The sequence below is a fragment of the Eptesicus fuscus genome, chromosome 6, assembly GCF_027574615.1.
Source record: "Eptesicus fuscus isolate TK198812 chromosome 6, DD_ASM_mEF_20220401, whole genome shotgun sequence".
Taxonomy (NCBI): Eukaryota; Metazoa; Chordata; class Mammalia; order Chiroptera; family Vespertilionidae; genus Eptesicus; species Eptesicus fuscus.
In genome coordinates, this window is record NC_072478.1 from 15,961,608 (window position 1) to 15,985,360 (window position 23,753).

The window sequence follows — 23,753 nt, forward strand, 5'->3', positions numbered from 1 at the left end:
ATATTACAGCGGTACTTTTTTTTCTTTTTTATCCTCACCTGAGGATATTTTTCCATTGATTTTCAGATAGAGTGGAAGAGAGGGAAAGACAGAGAAATATCGCTGTGAGCAAAACATATCAATTGGTTGCCTCCTACACCCACCCCCTACCAGGGCCCGGGTTGGGGAGGAGCCTGCAACCATGGTACATGCCCTTGACCGAAATCAAACCCAGGACCCCTTGGGTCCACAAGCCAACACTCTATCCACTGAGCCAAACCGGCTAAGGCTACAGCAGTACTTTTTAAAGTGTGCTTAAAGGCATCACCCCATTTAGACTAAATTAAGTTTGAAGGTTGAACCAAAAGATCTGATTAGCAAAGCAGGTCAGGTGAAGAGAGCTCTGGAGACGAGCTGCAGAAGTACCAGCTGAAGGATTCTTCAACCTCAAACAAGTGGAATCTTTCTCTCCAATCCAGTGCTGCCTCTCCCTTCTGGACCCAGCTACAGTTGCACCAAGTAGCCATAAAGTCCTACAACCTCAAACATTCCCCCAAACTCCTGCCTCAACTTGCTGGGAGTCCCCTTTGGGGTACTGGCCACCCCCTGCCAGTTCCTTCTATCTCAGATGTTAGCTTTTCTGTATCTCAGATATCAAGTCTTTTCCTTTCAGATAACCCCAAGAATTGGGTATCAGGAGAACAGGAAAGCAAGGTGCCTGACAAATTCACCTGTGAAACAGGGGTACATTTATGAGGATGGAGAAAGTGGGTGCAGGGCACTAAGAAGCTGCAAGGATCCTTTTCCCCACTTTGAAGGATTCCCAGTCACTTCCAAAGGCTACCTGCAGATACTCTATTAAATTCCTTTGTCTTTTGAAAAACTAACCTACATTTTCATCAAAGAGGTCACAAATACAGTCTAGAAAGAGAGAAGGGCAATAAGCCCATGGTTTGACATTCTTCTTGATTAAAAAGTCCTGGATCGCCCAGCCAGCATGGCTCGGTGGTTGAGCATTGACCTTTGAAGCAGGAGGTCATGGTTCGATTCCTGGGTCGGGGCACATGCCTGGGTTGCAGCTCGATCCCCAGTGAGGGGTGTGCAGGAGGCAGCCGATAAATGATTCTCTCATCATTGATGTTTCTATTTCTCTCCCTCTCTCTTCCTCTCTGAAATCAATAAAAATCCTATCCTAGCCCTAACCGGTTTAGCTCAGTGGATAGAGCGTCGGCCTGCAGACTCAAGGGTCCCAGGTTCTATTCTGGTCAAGGGCATGTACCTTGGTTGCGGGCACATACTCAGTAGGGAGTGTGCAGAAGGCAGCTGATCGATGTTTCTAACTCTATTCCTCTCCCTTCCTCTCTGTAAAAAAATCAATAAAATACACTTTTTAAAATCCTATCCTATATAATAAAGTCTAATATGCAAATTGTCCCCTCAGGCGGGAGTTCAACCACTCGCTATGACATGCGCTGACCACCAGGAGGCAGCACAGAACATGGTGGGCATCAGAGATGTGCCACGACCTCTCGCTAGCTACCTGGGGGCGGGGGTGACACGGACGAAGGTGCAGTGAGAATGTAGGGTGTCTGTGGAGCTTGCTCTCACTCCCCCTGCTACCCTTCACCTGGGACACCAGGGCTCAAGCTCAGCTCCCACAAGGAGCCCACCCCACACCTATGCAGCCTCTTCCAGGCGAACCGGGACCACAGAGGGTCAGGCTCCCAGTGGGTTTCAATTCACGCAGGAGCCGGTTGGTCTGTGAAGCCGGCCAGGAGAGAGCACGCTGCCCACCTGGCTTCCTTATGGCACCACTGGGCGGCCCAGAGGCCCACGGGGTCCAGCTACGCTCACCACATCTCGGCGTGGGGACTCGGGCGCCATGACTCAGGCAGAGTGGGGCACGCAGGGGCCCAAGTGCTGCCCAGAGGTCAGCTGGGACCTGTCCTTCCATACCAGATGCTCACGCTTCAATAGCTGGCCAAGCCTAGGGACCACACCCATGCACGAATTTTGTGCACCGGGCCTCTAGTATACTTAAAAAAAAAAAAAAGTTCTGGATCACATTTGTCAGACTCCACATGCGTGCAGGGTATGTCTCTATCTGGTACTTTTGTTTCCAAGAACACTCACTATTTTCACCTCGCTCCACCACTTCAGGTCCTCTGTCTTTTTAAGTTTCTAGCTTAACACTCTGCCTTCCTAATTCAAGTCAGAGATGTAGATTTGCACAGTTAGCACAAATAAATTTCATTAGCCCTGGCCCGCGTTACTCAGTGGTTAGAGAACTGGCCTGTGCACCAAAGTGTTGCTGGTTGGATTCCTGGTCAAAGGCATGTGTCCTGGCCAGGTATTGTACTTGCAACCCAGGTACATGTTGTTAGGAAGCATTTTAAGAAGCTAGAGATTCAATGTATCTCTCTCACATTGAAGTTTCTCTCTCACTTCTCTCCCCCGCTTCCTTCTTTCCTTCCACTCTCTCTGAAAATCAATGGAAAAAATATCCTCAGGTGAGAATTAACAAAAATAAAATAAAATAAAGCCCTAGCTGGTTTGGTTCAGGGGGATAGAGCATCGGTCTGTGGACTGGAGGGTCCCAGGTTCAATTCAGGTCAAGGGCACATGCCCGGATTGTGGGCTCGATCCCCAGTGGGAGGAGTACAAAAGGCAGCCGATCAATGATTCTCTCTCATCACTGATGTTTCTCTCTCTCACCCTCTCCCTTCCTCTCTGAAATCAATAAAAAAAAATGTATTTTAAAGTGAATAAAATAAAAATAAGTACCATTACAACTCAAATAGCAATCTAAGACCAGATGGTCTAACCTCCTAAAAAGAGTTCAGATAACTCAAGAGCATCCATTCTAACAATCAACCACATTAGCAGGCAGCACAATTCTGTAAGCCTCAAACTATAACACTGCCAACTCGTTCTTCTGGTTCTGCTGCACTTCCCGACCTGACATAACAAGGAAACCCCAGAGATGCTCTATTACCCAGGACAACTTGCCTGTTTCATAATCTTCCTAGTTTTCTACAACGAGCATAAATTAACTCAATTACTAGGGAGAAAACCATCTATGGAAAATAGCCTTGGCCATTTCAATTGATGACACAGAAACACTTAAGTCCAAGCAGGTATTTCTCCAGAAAAGCACTCGAGTTACCTCTTTTAGAGGTTAGCACAATGAAAATCCTTAACTTAATTCAGTGGTAAGGTCATTATATTTTTGTTTCAGTTGAGAATTAATATATTCAAGACTCTGCAAGTCATTCTTAATTTTCTCCCAAGAAAACGCCAACTTTCTAATAGTTTTGTTATCTTCCCACTCACATTCAGGAGCATCCTTCAGTTGTCTGCTACTTAAGGCCCAATGAGGTCCTGGTTGTGAGACTCACTGTACCACATGGCCCTTCGGTCTCTCCTTATCCTCTTCAATGGAGTTTCACTGGTCTCAAGGTAAATCCCAGACCCACTCAGCCCCAAGGCTGGGCATCCCATCTCCCTCACATGTACGTGTGTGTGTGTGTGTGTGTGTGTGTGTGTTCACCAGATCATAGTCTTCTACTTGGCCCTTGTTAAATTTCCCCACATTCATGAGATTAATTATGATTCCTCTCCCACTAACCTCACCATAAACTCCACTAAGCAAAGATTCTTAGCACAATGCTGGAGCACAGTACACACTCCAATATTTATTGAATAAATCAACCCAGAAATCACTACTTGCAATGCCAGAAAGTCACAAAATGATGCAAAACAAATGAGAGAAGCTCCTGAAGAGCTGAAAATTGTTTTATTATTCAAAAGATGTGCCTTTTTTTAGATGTTCCTTATTTTATACTTTTAAAGAAATCATAAAAAGTAGATACCAAAAAGTTTTAAAAAAAAACTAACCCTAAAAAGAGATTTTGTTGACTTTTTGGTACAAATCCTTACAGATTTCTACCAAGAGTAGTAGTATTTCTTTCCTCACTATCAAAATATAAGAATGTAGGATCTCCCAAGTGATACTGCATTAATAGAGATGACTTGACATTTAAAAAAATGATGTCATCTAAGTGGAAATAACAATGCATCCAAATCAGTAATAAAGAAACATCCAGCCGAGACCGGTTTGGCTCAGTGGATAGAGCGTCGGCCTTCGGACTGAAGGGTCCCAGGTTCGATTCCGGTCAAGGGCATGTACCTTGGTTGCGGGCACATCCCCGGTGGGGGGTGTGCAGGAGGCAGCTGGTCGATGTTTCTCTCTCATCGATGTTTCTAGCTCTCTATCCCTCTCCCTTCCTCCCTGTAAAGATCAATAAAATATATTAAAAAAAAAAAAAGAAACATCCATTCTCTATACAATAACCAAGATGAAAGACAGTCCTCTATAACTGTGGTCGGCAAACTGCAGCTCGCGAGCCACATGAGGCTCTTTGGCCCCTTGAGTGTGGCTCTTCGACAAAAAACCATAGCCTGGGTGAGTCTATTTTGAAGTGACGTTAGAAGAAGTTTAAGTTTAAAAAATTTGGCTCTCAAAAGAAATTTCAATCGTTGTACTGTTGATATTTGGCTCTGTTGACTAATGAGTTTGCTGACCACTGCTCTATAAAAACTAGCTTCAGAATCTTGGGGGAGGAATAAAGGATGAAAGATAAAGGACTGCGAGGGAGTAAGTGAGATGAGAGTCTAGCAAATCACTATCAAAATTCTCATTCTAAACTGCTTCCTTTAGAAAAGGGTCACCTTTCCTGAGCTGGAAGCTGAGGAAGCGAATGCAAAGAGGTAGCTCTTCCGTTTAGCTCCTTAAAGACCAGCTGGTAACTCTGAGGACAAAGCATGACTAAAATGGTGTCACAAGTCAACCCTACAGGGGTGCATTGGCGCCTGGACAAGTAAATGAACTTGTGTTTTAAAAGCTCCCAGAAAATGCTCACACACTGGATTTGCAAATAAAACATTCCTGGGTTCTGGGGCCCCACACAGCAAGTTCAAGCCCAGCTCTGCCTTTCCACCACTCAAGAGAGCCTCACTTTCCTCACCTATAAAGAGAGGACTATACTACCTCCTCCTCCTCAGATTGTTACGGGTACTGAAGATGTCTGTGCACTGACCTGGGCATACCGTAGGCACTCAAATCTGGGGGCTAGTGTTATCTATTAGCACTCCTCCATAGCTTGCTGTCAGGTCTAACAAGCTACTGATCTTACCATATGAATCACTAATACTGATCAGGTGCCAGCAAACATTATTTCACATAATCTAACTTAAAATAAAATTTGTAACCGCTACCACAAGAAAGAAGAAAAAGAATATCAGCAAGACTGAAGCAAATGCACAGAAGTCTGTCCGTGGGTCAGGTTCTCTGTGCTGCCACAGCCAGAAGGTGTCACTGTGGGAAACAGACATACAGAGACTTAATAAGCACTGTGAACTCCAAGAAAACTTAAAGAACTAAAAGGGTGAGGAACAGAGAAAAAGGCTCAAGTGACTCACCCGGACTTTGATCTAAAGAATCCAAAGCTCTTAAGATAAGGATAAACTACACACCTAAAGACCTTGGGCCAGATACACAAAATCAAGCAATCCCTGAAAAATTACCAGGATAGAGCAGAAATATGTACTCAAGTGTTGCCATTCAGTTATCTAAGAAGGAGTTCCCATTCATTTCTGGGTCCCTGTGTGCTCACACACCAAGTTACGCTCTAGGCTGAGGCCCTGCCCATAAGCCCTTCCTCGTTGAAGTGATCAATTCCGATTCTTGGCAATAATCCCTTTAAAAGGACAGCTGCTGCTGTCTAGTCACTGATGCAGACCCATTCCAGGTGGGGAAAAAAGGACTCAATACAACCACTGCCTAGATGGTGAGTCAAATTTAAAGAGTAGGGCCCGGTGAAAGGCTGAAACAGAGAGGGGAAGGATCCTGCAACTCCCGGGGGTCAGGCAGGAAGGGCGAGAGCGGAGGGGGGGGAGGGTTGAGGGCCAGCCCTGCAGGCGTGGGCGCGCGGGGACTCTTATTCTGACACGGGATCCGCCGCCGTCGCCGCCACGGGGTCCAGCGCCGCGGCCGGGCCCAGCCAGCCTGGGACCCCCACGGCCCGCCCGTCCCCCGCCCCTCGCACCCACGTGCCTCCCGCCTGCCACCCCAACCAACCCGCCAGTCCGGGCCGCTCAGAAGCAGCGCCTCGCGGCCCGGCCTCTCCCTGGCTCTGGTGAAAACGCAGGAGGTACTGGGCGACACCGCGATTTGCCCAGACCCCCGCCCGGCCCCCACGTGCCCGAGCGGCGACAGGGCGCGGAACTTTCCAGGGCAGCATGAGAAAGACGCTCCCGCAATACAAGGAGTAGAACTCACTCGCCCTCACTTTTTCACGCTCACGCGGGGGTCTCTCAGGACCCCCAGACCCTGTCTGGTGCGCGCCGCCCTCGCCGCTCCAGACTCCCCTGGGCGTCCCTGGCCCCGGCCCCCAACCCCCGGCCCCCAGCAAGTTTGGTCCGGAACTTACCGGGCCGCGGGCCGGCCGGGCCCTAGGGCAGCGCGCAGGTTCGCGGGACCGTGGGGCCGAGGGGCGGGGGCGCCCGCGGGGCCGGGCGGCCGAGGGACCGGGGGCACCGGGCCACGCGCTCTCGTTCCGCCTGTGGAGCCGCCCGGGCCCGCGGCGCACGCTCCGCCGGTCCGACCGCCCGCGCCGCCGGCCAGATAATGCGCCCCTCGGCCGCACACATGGAGCCCGGCGCCGGCGTCACCGCCCGGGACATGCGCACCAGGTCAGCGCGCCCGGCCCGCGGCCCCCAAAACACCGGGGAGCTCTTAAAGGCGACGCCGCCCGCCCGCGCCCGGCTGGGCGGGGCTAAGCAATCAGGGGCGGGGTCTGGGTAAAGGGCGTGGTCGGGGCGGGGTAATGCTGGCTCCGCCCCCGGAAGCAACGACCTCCGGACTGCGCTCAAGGGTTTGGTTTCCCACGCGGGCCCCGGCAGGCTCCCAGTGCAGGACCGAGGGGTTGCGGCTAGTTCAACCACCGTAGAGCCAGCCGGCCGCGCCCAGCGCTGACTCACGACGCGCTCGCGACGCACACACTGCTGACCTCACTCCAGCTGAGCTGCGCGACCTCCAGCAACTCTGCTGCTTCTGAAAACCGAGGTCAGAATGCCTCCCCAGCGGAGTCGTCACAAAGAAGCTCCCCTCTAGGGGATCGACTCAAGAGCATCACTTTTCCATGGCAGTGAAGAGAGTTCTACGAAGTAAGCTCCAGACCCATCCACTTCTAGACACTTGGGGATGGCAGGGCTCCCTCTCCAGTTACCTCTCAATATGCCCCCCAGTGCCTTTGGGAGAAGGTTACCCTCCCCAACCCCCGCCAAGAAAGCAAATCTTACCCTTCCCTCTCAGTGACATGAAGGAAACACGTGAAACACAGGTGAACCTGAGAGAGCAGGGCCTTTGGAGATATTAAACTGCATAAAGCAGAACATAATTTGAATAGGGAAAATATAATATTACAAGAAGCCTCTCAATGTCAAGATCACGTTCTGAAGAATTGCCAAAAAAGGCAGGCCCTTTTCATGTTTTTTTTTCCCCACGTTAATACAAATAATTTATGATGAGACATCTAGACTCCTAAATAATGGGGGTTTTATAATACATCCTAATACATATTCATACAATTAAAACAAGTTTCACCAACTAAACCTTTACCACTTGCAATGCACTCTATTTTTTAAAAATATGTTTATGACATTTTTAAAATTGATCTTTAAAAAGGAAGAGGAAGAGCCGAAACCGGTTTGGCTCAATGGATAGAGCGTCGGCCTGCGGACTGAAAGGTCCCAGGTTCGATTCCGGTCAAGGGCATGTACCTTGGTTGCGGGCACATCCCCAGTGGGGGATGTGCAAGAGGCAGCTGATCGATGTTTCTCTATCATCGATGTTTCTAAACTCTCTATCCCTCTCTCTTCTTCTCTGTAATAAAATCAATAAAATATATTAAAAAAAAAAAAAAAGGAAGAGGAAGAGAGAGAGAGAAACATTGATGTGAGAAAGAGATATAGATCATTGCCTCCTGTAGGCTCCCTGACGGGGAATCAAATGGGAGACCTTCCCATGAATGGCAGGATGCTCAACCAACTGAGCCACACGGACCAGGGTGTACTCGGATATTTTCTATTTCATTTTTTTTAAATATATTTTTATTGATTTCAGAGAGGAAGGAAGGGGAGAGATAGAAACATCAATGATGAGAGAGAATCATTGATTGGCTGCCTCCTGCACGCCCCCACTGGGGATCAAGCCCGCAACTCGGGCATGTGCCCTTGACAGGAATGGAACCTGGGACCCTTGAGTCCGTAGGCGGATGCTCTATCCACTGAGCCAAACCGGCTAGAGCTCTATTTCATTTTTTAAAAGAGAATCAATATAATTTCGACCCATGATTGCTCTTGACCTCAAACTTGAAAAACACTTAATGTAGAACAAGTTTTAGAAAAACAATTGTTTTTCTACTATGTGCTTCTCCCCATCAAGTTCAAAACAGTATATCTTAATTTTGTGTTAAGTTCCACAAATAATTGGCAACTATTTTTTATAGATTTTAGAGAGAGAGAAAAGGGAGAAAAACATCTGTTTGTTGTTCCACTTATTTATGTATTTATTGGTTGATTCTCCCCACTCCTCCCCCACCACAGTGGTTGATTCTTGTATGTGCCCTGACCAGGGAATAAGCCCACAACCTTGGCATATGGGATGACCAACTGACCTACCCAGCCAGGGCCATAATTGGCAACTTTTTTCTGTTAATTCCACCACCCCAACCCCAAAATCTTCCAACTGCTTAATGCAATATCTGACACAGCCTCCCATGGGTAAAAAGAGAAGCATTCTTCAAATCTGAAAAAAATGATACAAAATACAAAGTGTTGACCCCCAAAAGGCATACCCTGGCCCAGTTTTGTCAGCAATTTGCTTTGCTACAAAACAATTCAAATTCAAAAACCTGACTGTCTTATTCTCAAACAGGTGACTTGGTATAGGAATGCAGAAAGCTCCCTGATCCCAAGTGCAAGGATAGGTTAAAGCAAATATCCAGAATTCTCACTCTAATTCAGCAGCTGTATATTTTGAGAAATGCTGTACTCTACAAAAATTAATCAGATTATGTATATTAAAGCAAAATATTACCTTACTGCTCCTCACCTGGGTCTTGATTAATGCTAACTTAATTAACTACAAACAGCAAAGTGTGGTAAGGTGGGAGACCTGAGACTTGAGATAGATGTAGGGATTCCAGAGCCGGAGCTGGCAAGCTCTGTGTGAGTCACCAAGGCGACAATCACCGTTTTCAGAGGGAGGCATCAGCTGCAACATATTAATGACACACCCCTGTGGACTGAGGTGTGCACTGGTGACAGGTGGGCTGCTCCAGTGGGCGTGTCACCTCCAGCAGGGAAAGCAGGAGTGGGGGTTGGGTGACATCATTACATGGTTTATTTTTGAGATAGGAAGAGAGAACCAGGTATGTAAATGGAAAAGGCGACAGTGAAGCCAGACCTGTTTGGGGTCCCTGATGCTCAAGCTGGTGAATGCTGAGGCTGCTTATAGTAAAGCAGCAGTGGGGAATCTTTTTTCTGCCAAGGGCCATTTGGATATTTAAAACATCATTCAAGGGCCATACAAAATTATCAACTTAAAAATTAGCCTGCGCCCTAACCGGTTTGGCTCAGTGGATAGAGCGTCGGCCTGAGGATTGAAGGGTCCCAGGTTCGATTCGGGTCAAGGGCGTGTACCTTGGTTTTGGGCACATCCCCAGTAGGGAGTGTGCAGGAGGCGGCTGATTGATGTTTCTCTCTCAACAATGTTTCTAACTCTCTATCCCTCTCCCCTCCTCTCTGTAAAAAATCAATAAAATATATTTTTTTAAAAATTAGCCTGCTATATTTGATCAAACATTTAATTAACTCACCCCTAATACCTTGGCAGGGCCAGACCAAATGATTTTGCAGGCCTTATATGGCCCTCAGGCTGGACGTTCCTCACCCCTGGACTAAAGGCTGCCTCTGTGTCTACCTACTACTGGACTAAACAGCAAATAGTTCAGCTGGGTTAATTATGAAATATGATGCAATCACCTTCAGATGCCATTCTAAAGCTGAAGAAACTCTTAACAGACAACTATGGCTAGAACCATACTTTTCTTGAAGTTTTTCCTCTATCCTAAGAATAAGATAGTCAATCAAATACAGATACCAGTTAATATAATATTTTAAAAACACTTGTTAGCTCAGCTGGTGTGGCTTAGTAATCGAGTATCAACCTAAGAACCAGGACGTCATGGTTCAATTCCTGGTCGGGGCACATGCCCAGGTTGTTGTGGCCTCAGTTCCCAGTAGGGGCTTATGGGAGGCAGCCAATCAATGATTCTCTCATCATTGATGTTTCTATCTCTCTCTCCCTCTTCCTCTCTCTCTGAAATCAATAAAAATATATTTTTTTCAAAACTTGTTATTGCCTAGCTGGCGTGGCTCAGTGGTTGAGCGTCGACCTAAGAGTTAGGAGGTCAAGGTTTGATTCCTAATCAGGGCACATGCCGGGGTATCGGGCTCCGTCCCCAATGTGGGGCTCCGTCCCCAATGTGGGGCATGCAGGAGGCCGCCAATCAATGATTCTCATCATTGATGTTTCTATCTCTCTCCCTCTCCCTTCCTCTCTGAAATCAATAAAAATTTAAAAAACAACAAAAATTTAGTTAAACAAAATTTTCTTCCAAATTCACTTTAAATTTCATATCCTTCACAGGCCAGATCCTTGCTAATGATAGCTAAGCCTCCTTCTTCCACCCTAGCCACTACAAAAATATTCTAATTATCTTTCTAATGTACTTATTAGATAAACTTCTAAACACCATCTGAGCCTGTTCTTGCACAACAGAGTGACTAAAGAAAAGAAATTTGGGCCAAAATCCAAGTTCCTGTCCTCTTTTATAACAGAAATTGGTCAAAGGCTTCACATTGTGTGAAACTGACTGAAAAGGAGTAACATCACCTACTGAATGTTTAAGGTACTGTACTTTTTTGTTTCTAATAAGGAAATTTCTTTAAAGTTTCTGAGGGACAAAATTTAAGATGTCTTATATGATAAACACTAGTAGACAAGAACTGTCTAAGACACCACTCATCCCGACTTTAGCAGGATGAGGAGCCTACTGGCACCAGCTCCAGAAGTTCACAGGCTGGTGGCACACAAGGACACAGAATGATTTCAATGCAGAAAAAAAAACATTCATAGGAAAAGATTGAGGAAAAGGTTGTTCCTCTGCCTAGGGAAGGGTCTGGCAAATCTTTGTGGATATGACATTTGAGCCAGCTTTAACAATGAGCATCCAAGGCATCCAAAATGACAGAGCAAAGGCAAAGGCCAGAGCTTCCTACACCTGAAGTGGAGAAGCTTTGGGGCAGAAAGAGCTGAAAAGAGATAGACTCATTATATTTTAAACTTTCTAGATGCCATTCTCTCTGTCTTTTTAAAAAATATTTTTATTGATTTTTACAGAGAGGAAGGGAAAGGGATAGAGAGTTAGAAACATCGATGAGAGAAACATCGATCAGCTGCCTCCTGCACACCCCCTTACTGGGGATGTGCCTGCAACCAAGGTACATGCCCTTGGCCAGAATCAAACCTGGGACCCTCCAGCCCACAGGCCGACACTCTATCCACTGAGCCAAACCAGTTAGGGCGATGCCATTCTCTCTTAAAACAGAATGAACTCGTCCTAACTGGTTTGGCTCAGTGGATAGAGCGTCGGCCTGCAGACTGAAAGGTCCCAGATTCGATTCCGATCAAGGGCATGTACCTTGGTTGCGGGCACATCCCCAGTAGGAGGTGTGCAAGAGGCAGTTAATCGATGTTTCTCTCTCATTGATGTTTCTAACTCTATCCCTTTCCCTTCCTCTCTGTAAAAAATCAATAAAATATATTTAAAAAATAAAATAAAACAGAATGAACTCTTTACTACTTGCTTAAATTCACAAGCTAAGCAGACCTACTTGTTTTCTAAGAAGCTCTCTAAAGAATAAAGTGTATATATTCAAAAGTGTACCGAGTTGTTGTTTTTTTAAGTACCCTTATGAACAAGAGCACTAACCACTTTCCATACTTTGCATATTTAGTACTCTAAAGTCTGAAACTGTTTTCACTAAGTTTCGGGACAAGATAACCACAATCTCTAAGAAAGAATTGTTTTTAAGTTTCTTATTTCACCCCAAATTCATGCTTCCATGGTGAGATTACAAAGCAATTGGTTGGAAAGGAAAGGAAAAGATTCATTTTTATGTGAATTTGATTTTCTGAGTACTTTGATGCTTCATGAAAAATACAATACTCTTGACAGATTACAGCTGCTACAAAAAATGTTTTTTATTTATTTTTTTAAATATAATATTTATTGATTTCAGAGGGAAAGGAAGAGGGAGAGACAGAAACATCAATGATGAAGAATTATTGATCGGTTGCCTCCTGCACGCCCCCTACTGAAGATCAAGCCCACAACCTGGGCACGTGCCCTGACGGAGAATCCAACCTGGTTCATAGGTCGATGCTCAATCACTGAGCCACACCGGCCAGGCAACAAATGTCATTTTTTTTAAAAATATATTTTATTGATTTTTTACAGAGAGGAAGGGAGAGGGATAGAGAGCCAGAAACATCAATGAGAGAGAAACATCGACCAGCTGCCTCCCGCACACCCCCCACCGGGGATGTGCCCGCAACCAATGCACATGCCCTTGACTGGAATCGAACCTGGGACCCTTCAGTCCGCAGACCGACGCTCTATCCACTGAGCCAAACCAGCCTCGGCAACAAATGTCATTTTTTAAATCACAACATTCTTACACTAGATGAGGAGTTTATGGGAAACAGATCAGCACCATTTGCCTCATTCCTGTCATGTATGCTGAAAAGTTCTCTGAAAGACAGCTTTCTAGAGATGGGCCACTTTGTCAACATGTGTGTGCTTTGTTCTGAGTGTCATTTCTAACCACAATTCTGAACCACTTTGTGTCTGTGCAATGTGGGGTTCAGGCTCCTTCTGCAGTTAGTTTCTGTGTGGCCCTGATGTCCCACTATTACAGAGTTCTGAGCACAAATGGTTTTCTAAAGGGTTAAATACAAACAGCTCAGAAGTATCATCATGAACATAAGTGTATCTCCCATCTGCATGTGTCACCAGTTGGCAAGGAATATCTCTTTCTTGTCTATACATAGCTTACCAAAAAAAAAATGCCTAAGTCTTTGAAGTTACTAAAGAATTAAAAGGGAAAAACAATCAGAAAACTACCAGAAAAAGAAAGGCTATATGACAGTTTTAAGTCTAGAGATCAACCTATTCAAACCTGCTCAGCAAAGAGTGTTAGTCACATCATCGGTCTGCTAATAAACATCTTTGATTTAGACATGAAAAAAAAACATGTTTTAAAAACTTGATATCCACATCACGCCCCCCACTCCCTAGTTGTTAAATGGCAGATCTTCCAACTTAACATAAGAAGGAGGGAAAACATTCCTCCCAAAGATTTCCTAATAGGGTAGGTACTCTCCCTCCTTCCCTGGTGCCCAGCATTTCACAATAGAAAAATACAGGTGGTGGGTCTACTTAGTTTGCTCCTTCACAGCTTGATAACAAACACCAGGCCCTCTTTGCATGCTAACCTAGTCAGGCCTACATTTTACCAACTTATGGTTTGGGAAGAGTAAGATCTCTATTTCAAATTCAGGGCAAAAGTCAACCTTCTATAGAGATATTCTGAGAAGTAAAATATAAAGCTTTGAAGCTCTATAAATATACATATAAGTCAAACCTTGAATGCCATGTAAGTTAAAAAACGTATGCTATGTTAAGAATTTTAGACGATCTTAAATGATGAAAATTCTCAAAAAAAATTCAGAAGCAGCCCCCAATTCTGTTCTCTTGAAGCTCCTTAAGAGATTAAACTCCATGTAGACTGCATACCATTACAAAGAAGTCTAGATATCTGATTTCACTAAGCCATCATTGGTTTCTGATTTAAAAATGCCTATTTAGAGCTCAATTTAGATATGATTTTAATTTGAATTTCATCTTAAATCCTACTATGGCACATTTTATAAGACTTCCTACATTTTTTCAAAATATATTTTTATTGATTTCAGAGAGGAAGGGAGAGGGAAAGAGAGAAACATCAATGATGAGAGAGAATCATCCATCGGCTGCCTCCTGACAACCCAGGCATGTGCCCTGACTGGGGAATTGAACCATGACCTCCTGTTTCCGATGCTCAACCACTGAGCTACGCCAGCCAGGCAAGACTTCCTACCTTTGAAGGTAACATTGGGCTTTATTTATTAAAAGTACCCAGTTCAGCCCTAACCGGTGTGGCTCAGTGGATAGAGTGTCGGCCTGCGGACTGAAGGGTCCCGGGTTCAATTCCAGTCAAGGGCATGTACCTTGGTTGCGGGCACATCCCCAGTGGGGGGTGTGCAGGAGGCAGCTGGTGGATGTTTCTCTCCCATCGATGTTTCTAACTCTCTATCCCTCTCCATTCTTCTCTGTAAAAAAATCAATAAAAATATATTAAAAAAAAAAAAAAAAGGTACCCAGTTCAGCCCGGCCAGTGTGGCTCAGTTGGTTGAGCATTGTCCTATGCACCAGGAGGTCACCAGTTCAATTCCCCAGTCAGGGAACATGCCCCGGTTGCTGGCTCCATCCCCAGCAGGGGGCATGCAGGGGGGGCAGCCCATAGATGATGTTTCTCTCTCAACTATGTTTCTATCTCTCTCTCTCCCTTCTTCTCTCTCTCTCTCTCTCAAATCAATAAAAAGATATATATATTTTTAAAAGGTACCCAGGTCAAACTCTGACTTTTAGAGGAGCATAACTTCCACAGGTCAAGGGAACGCACCAGGCTGTTTTTCACCGCCAGGCCCTTGCCTGCACCCATGCTATTCCTCTCCTCAGAATGTCTAGCCACCTATTTACTAACAAGTAGCTCTCTCCATCACCCCTTCCTTTGCTGACCCTCTAAATCGCCCCCTCCTTCCCTGATACAACTGCAGGACTTCACTAAACTTACTAGTTAATGTACCTGTGTTTTCCTAGTACCCTATGAGCTCCTATGTCCAGCCAGGTGTCTGACTCTTAGCAAGTTAAATGAATATTTCCATCACCCACAAAGGTGAGGCTTTTGCTAGCACATACGGCAGCCACATAGAATATAGGTTTGAGTCTTTTGCCTAGTTACCCTGTTATGCTTCAGGAGGCACTGCAAGTCCTTATGGCAAGAACTGTACACCCAGTGTAAGACTACAATGAACTGAGGGAACTCAATAAGAAAAATCAGCCAACCCAGGAACTTGTAGTTCACAGGCCTTTGTCATACACAGAAGCCTGTGAGCCCAATGGGAACTGGTTTGATCTTAAGCAGTATTAACTGCCATAGATAGCTGTCCAAACTTGGGTGCCAACCTGGAGAGAAACAGTCAGCCTTGATACGATTCTGTAACAACCCATTTATTTATAAGGCGTCTACAATAATCTGATTGCTGACTTCATGCTTACCATCCATACCCCACATATAAGGAGACTGAGGCTCAAAGAGTTTAGGCCACTTGCAGTTAGGTCACTTTCCTGAGGTAACAGAGCCAGCAAGTGATGAAATCTGGATACAGACCAAAGGCTTTTCGACTCTAAAGCTTCTACTATACACAGGGCCTCCCGTGGTACTTTTACAAAGCAGCGAAGGCAAATTAACAGTAAACCATTCTTCGAGAGCACACTCTTACAGAAGTACCTATCTACTGTCTGCTTCCTTAAGTTCTATACACATCTCCAGAGCATCCCTCTACAAGCAAGCTCCTGCAGGGAACGCTGTGATAATGCAACAGGAAATCATCCTGTTGGCCACTCTGCCAGAGTTCCGAGTTTGTGAGTACATTAGCTGAACCCTAGAGCTGCCAAGTGCTCCCAACTCTAATAAATCAGCTTAGCAAGGAAAAAGTAATGTTTTCTATGCTCAAATTGGGGCCCAAGAACTCAGACTGGAGGGCTAGGGAACAGGAAGTGAGGAGGGAGCAAGCATCCACTTTCCAAGGACAGCAGAACCCAGAGGTGAGAGCCTAGTCACATGCACAGTTGCATTACTTGTTCACGCCCACTTCCGGCCTGGGCCTTCCTCTTCACCTCCAGAGTCAGTACTCGGTAGAAGGTAAGAAGAAAACAGACTAACCAAAAACACTCCTCTCCCAGGGAGCCTGTGCCCCAAATGAGTATCCACTCTCTCCCTGGCTCCCTCACCAAAACACTTACCTAAGAAAAGCACCTGTCACATAACTGACCTATGTGAACTAACATCAAATCTGGCCACAACATGGGAAAGTCAAAACAGCATTTCCCCAAACCCAGTGTAAGAGGGAACCCTAGGACAGAAGGAACTCCATACACCATGAACCTACCAATACACAACAAAGCAATCTATTTGAAATCTCACTTTTCCTATGCCATAAATAACAGCCAAGCACTTCCCTTGTCTGAATTTTTTTTTAAGGTTTTAAACAAGGCAGGAAGGGCTTTTAGAGCTGTTTATCTCTGCATAATATGCGCTGCCATGAAGAAATGCCACAGGATTCCAAAACACGCTGCCACCAACTTCAAGAAAAGCAAAGCTGAAAGTGCTCCTGACCAGGACCATCCCAGACTCTCTCTCTAGTTACTCCAAAATTACAGCCACAATCATCCTGGATCAACCAATGCCAACAGCCAATAATCAACTGGGAAAATGCCGTAATTTCTGCCTTGTTATAGAGGGAGGAAACAGAAGCAAAGAGCCCAGTGAGGAAATTCGAAGAGTAGTGAGGTTTCACTTTTAAACATCAAAGAAACTCCACCCCAAGCTTCCAACACCCATGGATATTCCCAATGAAGCCCTATGATATTCTTTCATTCATTCATTTACTTGTCTGCTACTGGGATGTAAGCTCCTGGAGAGCCTACTGCATCTGTCCTGCTCAGGTGTCCAGCATGGCACATGGCAGGCACACAAACATTGCTGAATTATTTGCTGGCATAAGAAATTACATGAGCCAAAATATTTAACACTTTCTTTTAAAAAATGTATTTCTTTACTGATTTCAGAGAGGAAGGGAGAGGGAGAGAGAGATAGGAACATCAATGATGAGAATCTTTGATTGGCTGCCTCCTGAATGGGCCCCACACTAGGGATCGAGCCATATGCCCTGACCGGGAATCAAACCCTCATGACCTGGTTCATAGGTCAACACTCAACTACTGAGCCACACTGGCCAGCCTTAACAGTCTATTTTTCAATCCAATTTAAATTGCACTTAAAAAAAAAAAGAAAACCTACCTATGACCACATAGGAAAATCTGTGGTAAATAGAGTCCTTACTTGAGAGTTCAAACGTCCCTTGTAGGTCAGTTTGAAGGAATAAATTTGTATTAAATAAAGGCAGCCAGGCTGCAGAGAGGATAGAGTCAAGCTTAATACCAAAAATAACACCATCCATTCATTTGGATGGAACAACTTGATAGAGTAGTTATTTCCCAGTTCCAAAAGAGTTCAACTTCTTTCTTATCATCAAGATCCCACGGGATTTAATGCCCCCTTGTGCTGTCTCCAACAGGAAGGAAACCCTGACTTCCCTAGCTATTTCAGTTATATAAATCAACAGTTTATTGTCCAGAGTAAGAAGCTGGGCAATGTTGGGACGCACATGCCTTTTAGAGCCGCCCACCAATGGATAACCATATTACATTACATCTAATAAATGTACCTAGATCAATATCACTTCTAATTATCCAAGGGTTTTTATTGCTGTAAGGATCTTTCAATTAAAAAAAAAGTTTAAAAAACTTCCTGTTAGATAAAAGAGACTTGGTAGTGGCGCCACCATCCACCAGAATGAAGTCTATGGCACACAAGAGACACAGCATAATTTCAAAAGGGATAATGATCCCTTTTAAAGTTGTTTACCTTAGTTCGTATAATGTTAATAATAATAAACTTTGCTCCTTTCCCATAGAATGGAATAACTGTCCTTTAACGAATTAAGAGAAATTTAAGATTGGTGGATATTTCTTGGCAATATAAAGTCACTTTATGTGTGTGTGAGAGAGAGATACATGAAGGAAAGGAATGGGGATATTTCAAGGAGGGGGGGGGGAACACCCCTTTTCCTCAAACTTGGGAGAAGCCCAATGGGGACCTAGCTCAGATTTTCACCCATTATTTCCCCCTGGGTTTTAACTATCTGGGGTATGTGCCATCTGTACCCACACTAGGAAGTGAAAAAGGCTGGGCCCAACTCACGGCCATGATTTTAGGGCTTCCACTAATTGCTAAGAAAGAATCCTCTCAAAAAAAAAAACAAAAAACACACACACACAAAAAAAAAAAAACTGTCCTGCTCACCCCAGCCCTCAACCCCACCCCCATAGCTCTCTCTATCCTGGGAGCTCAAGGTGAATTCTGATCTCCTCATGGGCACTAAGCCACACACTACCGCTCTCAATGTACTATTATTGTGTCGTGTCAAATGCTTTTATACATCTCTTTCCCAGTCTTTTGTCCCCAAATCTGATCCATTACCCTAAAAAAACAGTTCTTATTTCAAGGTTCTAATGTTTAAAAGACCACTCACCAGGTAACTGCTGCACATCACTCATTCAAGCAGTCCCAAAATATGGATAAGATCCTTTAGGTTTATGGTACTCCTACTATCTTCGTCCCACAATTCCTAAAGTTCATTATAATCTATCTTGCCTATGGCCCAATTACAGTAATATATCTCCCTACTTGCCCTTAACTCATAAATTACCCCTGCCCTAGCCGGTTTGGCTCAGTGGATAGAACGTCAGCCTGTGGACTGAAGGGTCCCAGGTTCAATTCCGGTCCTCGGTTGGGCTGCAGGCTCCTCCCAGGCCTGGGCCCTGGTCAGGGCACATGTAGGAGGCAATCAATCAATGTTTTTTTTTTCACATTCATATTTCTCTCTGTCTTACCCTCTCTCTTCCACTCTCTCTAAAAACAGTGGAAAAATATCCTTGGGTGAGGATAAAAAAAAAAAAAAACACCATAAATTACCCCATTTTACAGAGGGAGAAGACAAGGCCAAGGCAAATACAAATGTCTGCCACACAGCAAATCCGCCTCACATCTGCTATCTGAACACATAAAATTTCTACAAGACCCAGGGCGGGGGGGAGAAGGGAGCAGAGCCTGGGAGGGAGGGGGCAATGGGTTTTGCAAGGGACATACCAAGTTTCTTTCTCTTCAGGCATATTTGGCCTGGCAGAATGTCAAGCGCTTCCCGGCCTGGGAGTATAGGACAAAACCCTAATCTCCTGAGCACAACAACCAACCTTTATTGCACACCAACCATGTGCTGCCCCCCTCCACCCAGTTCATTATCTCAGATTCATTCATTCTTTCATAGCATTCATACGTCTAGGAAGCACTTCCCATCTGTAAGCATCTTCACACACATTTACAGAGATGTGACCCCTTAAATATTTAGTAACATACCAATTTTGTGCCATAACTTGTCCAAGGCCACACTACTAGGGAGGACAGACCCAGAATCTGATTCAGGTCCTTCTGACTTCAAAGCTCCCCCTTCCCTAACACCCTATCTTGCTGGTTCTATGGGTTTCATTTAAAATAATAAATGTGTCAGCACTTCTCTGCCCTGTCTCAGGACGCCCTAAACCCTGAGCTTCCCATCATCTATCCCCTGCCTTTCAGGGCAGTACCTACAGCTGACCAGGAAAAGGCAGTAAAAGAGCAACCAGGTCTGTAGCACCTTCTTGCCTGGACTTGACTGCCCCAGGAACAGAGGGCCCAGGAAACTCCAAACACTTCTCCACAGAAGAAAATAGCTCGAGTTGAAACTTGTGTCCACATGGTCCACCGACAGATTTAGAACTCAAATTATAGCCTCCGCAGGAGTCTTCACAAAGAACTCAAATTAAGCAAGACCCAGATGGAAACGAACAGGAGAGAGACAGCCTTAAGTCAAACTGTAAAGTGAACTGCAGTTATAGCAGAGTCAGAGTGCAGAACTCGTTGAAATGCTAAACCAAACAGGAGTTCAGCCTATATTTCTAAGCTCCACTTCAGGAACGTTCTCTCCACTTTTTTAGCCTGAAACTTGTGCATGGACACAAAGTGGTTGCAAGTTACTCAGGTTTCAAACTGAGTTCATTCCCGTCCTTTGGACCATCTCTCAATGCCAGCATTCATCTACTTGGGCTCCAGAGAGCTCTGAGTTTGGCAAAGCAGATAAAATTAGCTACTGGAGTGAACTTGGAATCTAGGGAGGGCCATTAAAAAAAGTACACATGAGATTTGTAAAGCCACGTAAAAACTTCCTTTGGCCAGCCTGAAGTCATCTAAAACTTAGAGAAATTAAGTCAAAACGCCTGTCCCTTGCCTCTGTTCCACCCTTCCTGGATCTAAGGTGACCCATTTCCTGCTTCTTGCCTTGCCTTTCAAATCAGAGTGGCCCACAAACTGAGGAGCCTCTAGAGATCAAGGGGTAAGTCAGAGAGCCTAGGAAGAGAAAATGCAGCAGAAAGACATAAAGGAGCATTTTTTTTCTCCCCCCTACTCCCTATGCAGAGGGAGGACTAAGGCATGGGACAGGAAGTGGATCAGTCCCACAACTTGATAGTGTGATAAAGGACAATGTTCCAGCCCTGTCCCTCCTGCCTCTATACTGGCCTGACACCATGGCTCAAAAACAGAGTAACCAAAGTGGTCATCTGGAAACATAGCCTGCTCCCCCCAAATATAGCAGGTCCTAAGGGACAAGAAAACAGTGATGTGTGTTTTTATTTGTTTTGTTTTTTTGAATCTGTCTCCCAATTTCCCTTCCAGCCAAAATCTATCTGGTCTCTGGAACCTACGGTAAAAGTTCAGAGAAGAACACCCAATCTGGCAAGAAAGAATACTGAAAGGAAGGCACATTTCTCCTTCCAGAATGGAGGTAAGTGGGCGCCACAAAGATAAATAAGGGAATCTTGAAGTTCCAAGGAGAAATGAGGAGACAGTTTATTCCTTAAAGAATCAGGAGGGGGAAAACAAATCTAAAATAAATAAATAAACAACTTTTTTAAAAAAGAGAAAATCATGAGGGAAACCTCAGGCAAGTGGGAGGGGAACCCCTCTGAATGCAAGAGGACCCCCTCAGTGAAGTGAAATTTACCATGTCTCTCATCAGAAGAGAGGAATCTTAGAAAAGTGGAGACACACTTCAGAGATGTGTGGAGCCCATAGGAATAAGACATATCATATTAGGGGGAGAACCTCTGGAGAAGCCAGTGACCCCTCCAAACATTATAAGATGCATAGATTAGTAGGGAACCCAAAAGAAATGGCAAATAATTTTTGAAAAGTTAGTAATTTTTTTTTTTTCCAGAAAACTAAGGATCCAATCAGGTGTATGGGTATTTCAGAGTAATAAAGGACCTCTCAGGAAAATGGAGACACTCATCAAAAAGCAGAGTATCCTGCCCTGGCAAGTGTGATTCAGTTGGTTAGAGCGACATCAGGATATACCAAGGTTATGGGTTCAATCTCCCGTGAGGGCACATACAAGAAGCAAACAATGAATGCATAAATAAAAGGAACGACAAATCCATGTTTCCCTCTCTCTCTTTCCTCTCTCTAAAATTAATACAATAAAAAAGAAAGAAAGAAAAAAAAGCAGGGTTCCCATCAAAAGTGGGGATAGCTCAGAAAAGTAGAAAACACCTTCAAGAAGGATTCTGACAGAAGCAGGAACACCTCAGATTAGTTCAGGGATGCTTGATAGAAGGAAGGCACCCAAACAAGTGGGGACAGAAAAAAGCAACTCAGAAAAGTAGAGGGAAAGGGGACCTACGAAAAGTGGGACAACAGCCTAGGGGCCTGGCTCAGTGGGTGACCACCTACCTATGAACCAGGAGGTCATGGGTTCAATTCCTGGTAAGGGCACATGCCCAGGTTACTGGCTCAATCACCAGTGTGGGACTTGCAGGAGGCAGCCGATCAATGATTCTCATCATTGATGTTTCTATCACTCTCTCCCTCTCCCTTCCTCTCTGAAATCAATACAAATATATTAAAAGGAAAAAAAAAAAAAGAAAAGTGGGACAACAGCTCAGAGAAGCTGAGATCTCCTCAGAAAATTAGGGGGTGGGGGAGGATCCATGGAGAAACCAGGTGGTCTCAGAGAGGTGGGGATCCCCCAGAGAAGTGGAGGGATCCCAGGAAGCAGGAGTGTCTCCTGGGGGGAGCGGGATCCCTCAGGGAAGCAGAAGATCCCTAGGAAGACAGGTAGTCCCAGAGAGGTGGGGAACTGCCCTCAGAGAGGCGAGGCCCCTCAGAAAAGTGGAGGGTACATGAGAGAAGGGGGCTCCCCTCGGAAAAAAGGAGTCTGTGGGGTCCCTCACAGAGGTGAGGTCCCTCAGAGAAGGAGAATCCCTGGGAGAGGCGGAGGTCCCCTACAGAAGTAGGGGATTCCTTCACAGAAGCGAGCCCCTCAGACAAGAAGGTACACACACTGGAGGCGGTCCCCTCGCAGAAGCGGAAGCCCCAGAGAAGCCCGGGGCACCGGAAGCCGGGGACCCGCCACCAGCGGCGCTGGCCCCTCACTCACCGAAGTTGCTCGGCGCCCCCACAGGCGGCTGCTAGGTCCCGGGCGGCCTCGGGCTGCGGAGTCAGATCCAGTCCGCTCGGGTCCCGCAGCGGCAGCTCCCTCAGGTGGGTCCGCGGTGGCAGCAGCGACAGGACGACGGACGGAGGACCGACCGACTGCGCGGGCGACGCGAGGCGCGCTCGGGCGGCGGGGGTGCGCGTGCGCGCGCTGGGGCGCTGACCCCGGGCGGGAGGAGCCGCCGCGCCGCGCTCGGAGCCGCGGCTCGGTCTCGCCGCTCTCTCTCACACTGAAATTGCCCGCTTCGCAGCCCGGCTTCCCCGGTTGCTAGGCAGATTTCGCCTCGCACACTTCCGGGTTGAGACGCGTCTAGCCGAGTGGCGGCGCCGCAGGCCAATGAGGTCCGGGCGGGGCTCCAGGGATCCGCGCCCCACAGAGGGCGTGTCCAGCCTCACGACGGACAGCGACCGGTGGCCAATGAGCGCGCGGGCCGGCTCGCTCTCGGGATTGCGCCGGCGGCCTGGGCGGGCTCAAGGAGGTGGCACAGAGTAACTGACAGGTGGCCTGCCAATGGTAAAGTAGAGCGGGCCTCAGGACCAGTCAGAGACCTGTGAGGGCGGGGCTTAGGCTTAGGGGCGGGCACCGGGAAGGGCAGGGCCTGGGAGACGCGTCAATCCGTAGCCGGCTCGCTCGGACCCTGGAAGGCGGTTCGACTGGGCTGCGGGGCGGCCAACAACTGACTGGGCAGGGGGTTCCCTGCAGTGCTCAGCAGGGGCGCCCCACCCACAATGCACCGGAGGCAGCCTGGGCCGGCCGGGCAGGCGAGGAACCGGTGGTGGGCGGGGTCGCGTAAGGCGCGCTCTGAGGAGACTGGGCGAGCTGTGGCCCCGCCTTGTTCTCCAGGATGGATTCATTCCCCCAGTGCTCTTTTCTGACCAGACTTGTGGGTCCGACCCTCTTCCGAGGAGAATCTTTGGGGATTCTTGCCCTAGCCCCTGTTCTGAGGAGAATCTTCGGGATTCTTTGCCTGGCCCCAGTTCTGAGGAGAAGCTTCAAAAACCTTGCCCGTGGCTCCTCTTCTGAACAGAAACTTGGAAGTTCTTGCCCTGCC

General features: G+C 46.4%; 1 protein-coding gene and 1 long non-coding RNA gene across 7 annotated transcripts in view; one reads left to right on the forward strand and one right to left on the reverse strand.

Moving 5' to 3' along the window:
* Positions 1 to 22,945, reverse strand: part of GATAD2A (GATA zinc finger domain containing 2A) — a 112,609-nt gene extending 89,664 nt beyond the window's left edge. For 4 of the 6 annotated variants that reach the window (XM_028132397.2, XM_008156353.3, XM_054717238.1 and 1 more), the window contains exon 1: positions 6,471 to 6,800. The gene's annotated coding sequence lies outside the window, so the exon portion shown is untranslated. Of the gene's footprint in view, positions 1 to 6,470; positions 6,801 to 22,645 lie in introns of those variants that run through there. The other 2 variants (XM_028132396.2, XM_054717237.1) reach the window with 2 other exon arrangements.
* On the forward strand, positions 6,870 to 21,658 carry LOC129149383 (uncharacterized). The gene is made up of 4 exons (XR_008556293.1): positions 6,870 to 7,206; positions 10,844 to 11,015; positions 20,884 to 20,992; positions 21,425 to 21,658. It is a non-coding gene; the product is annotated as an uncharacterized LOC129149383 (long non-coding RNA).
* Positions 22,946 to 23,753: the final 808 nt, after the last annotated feature.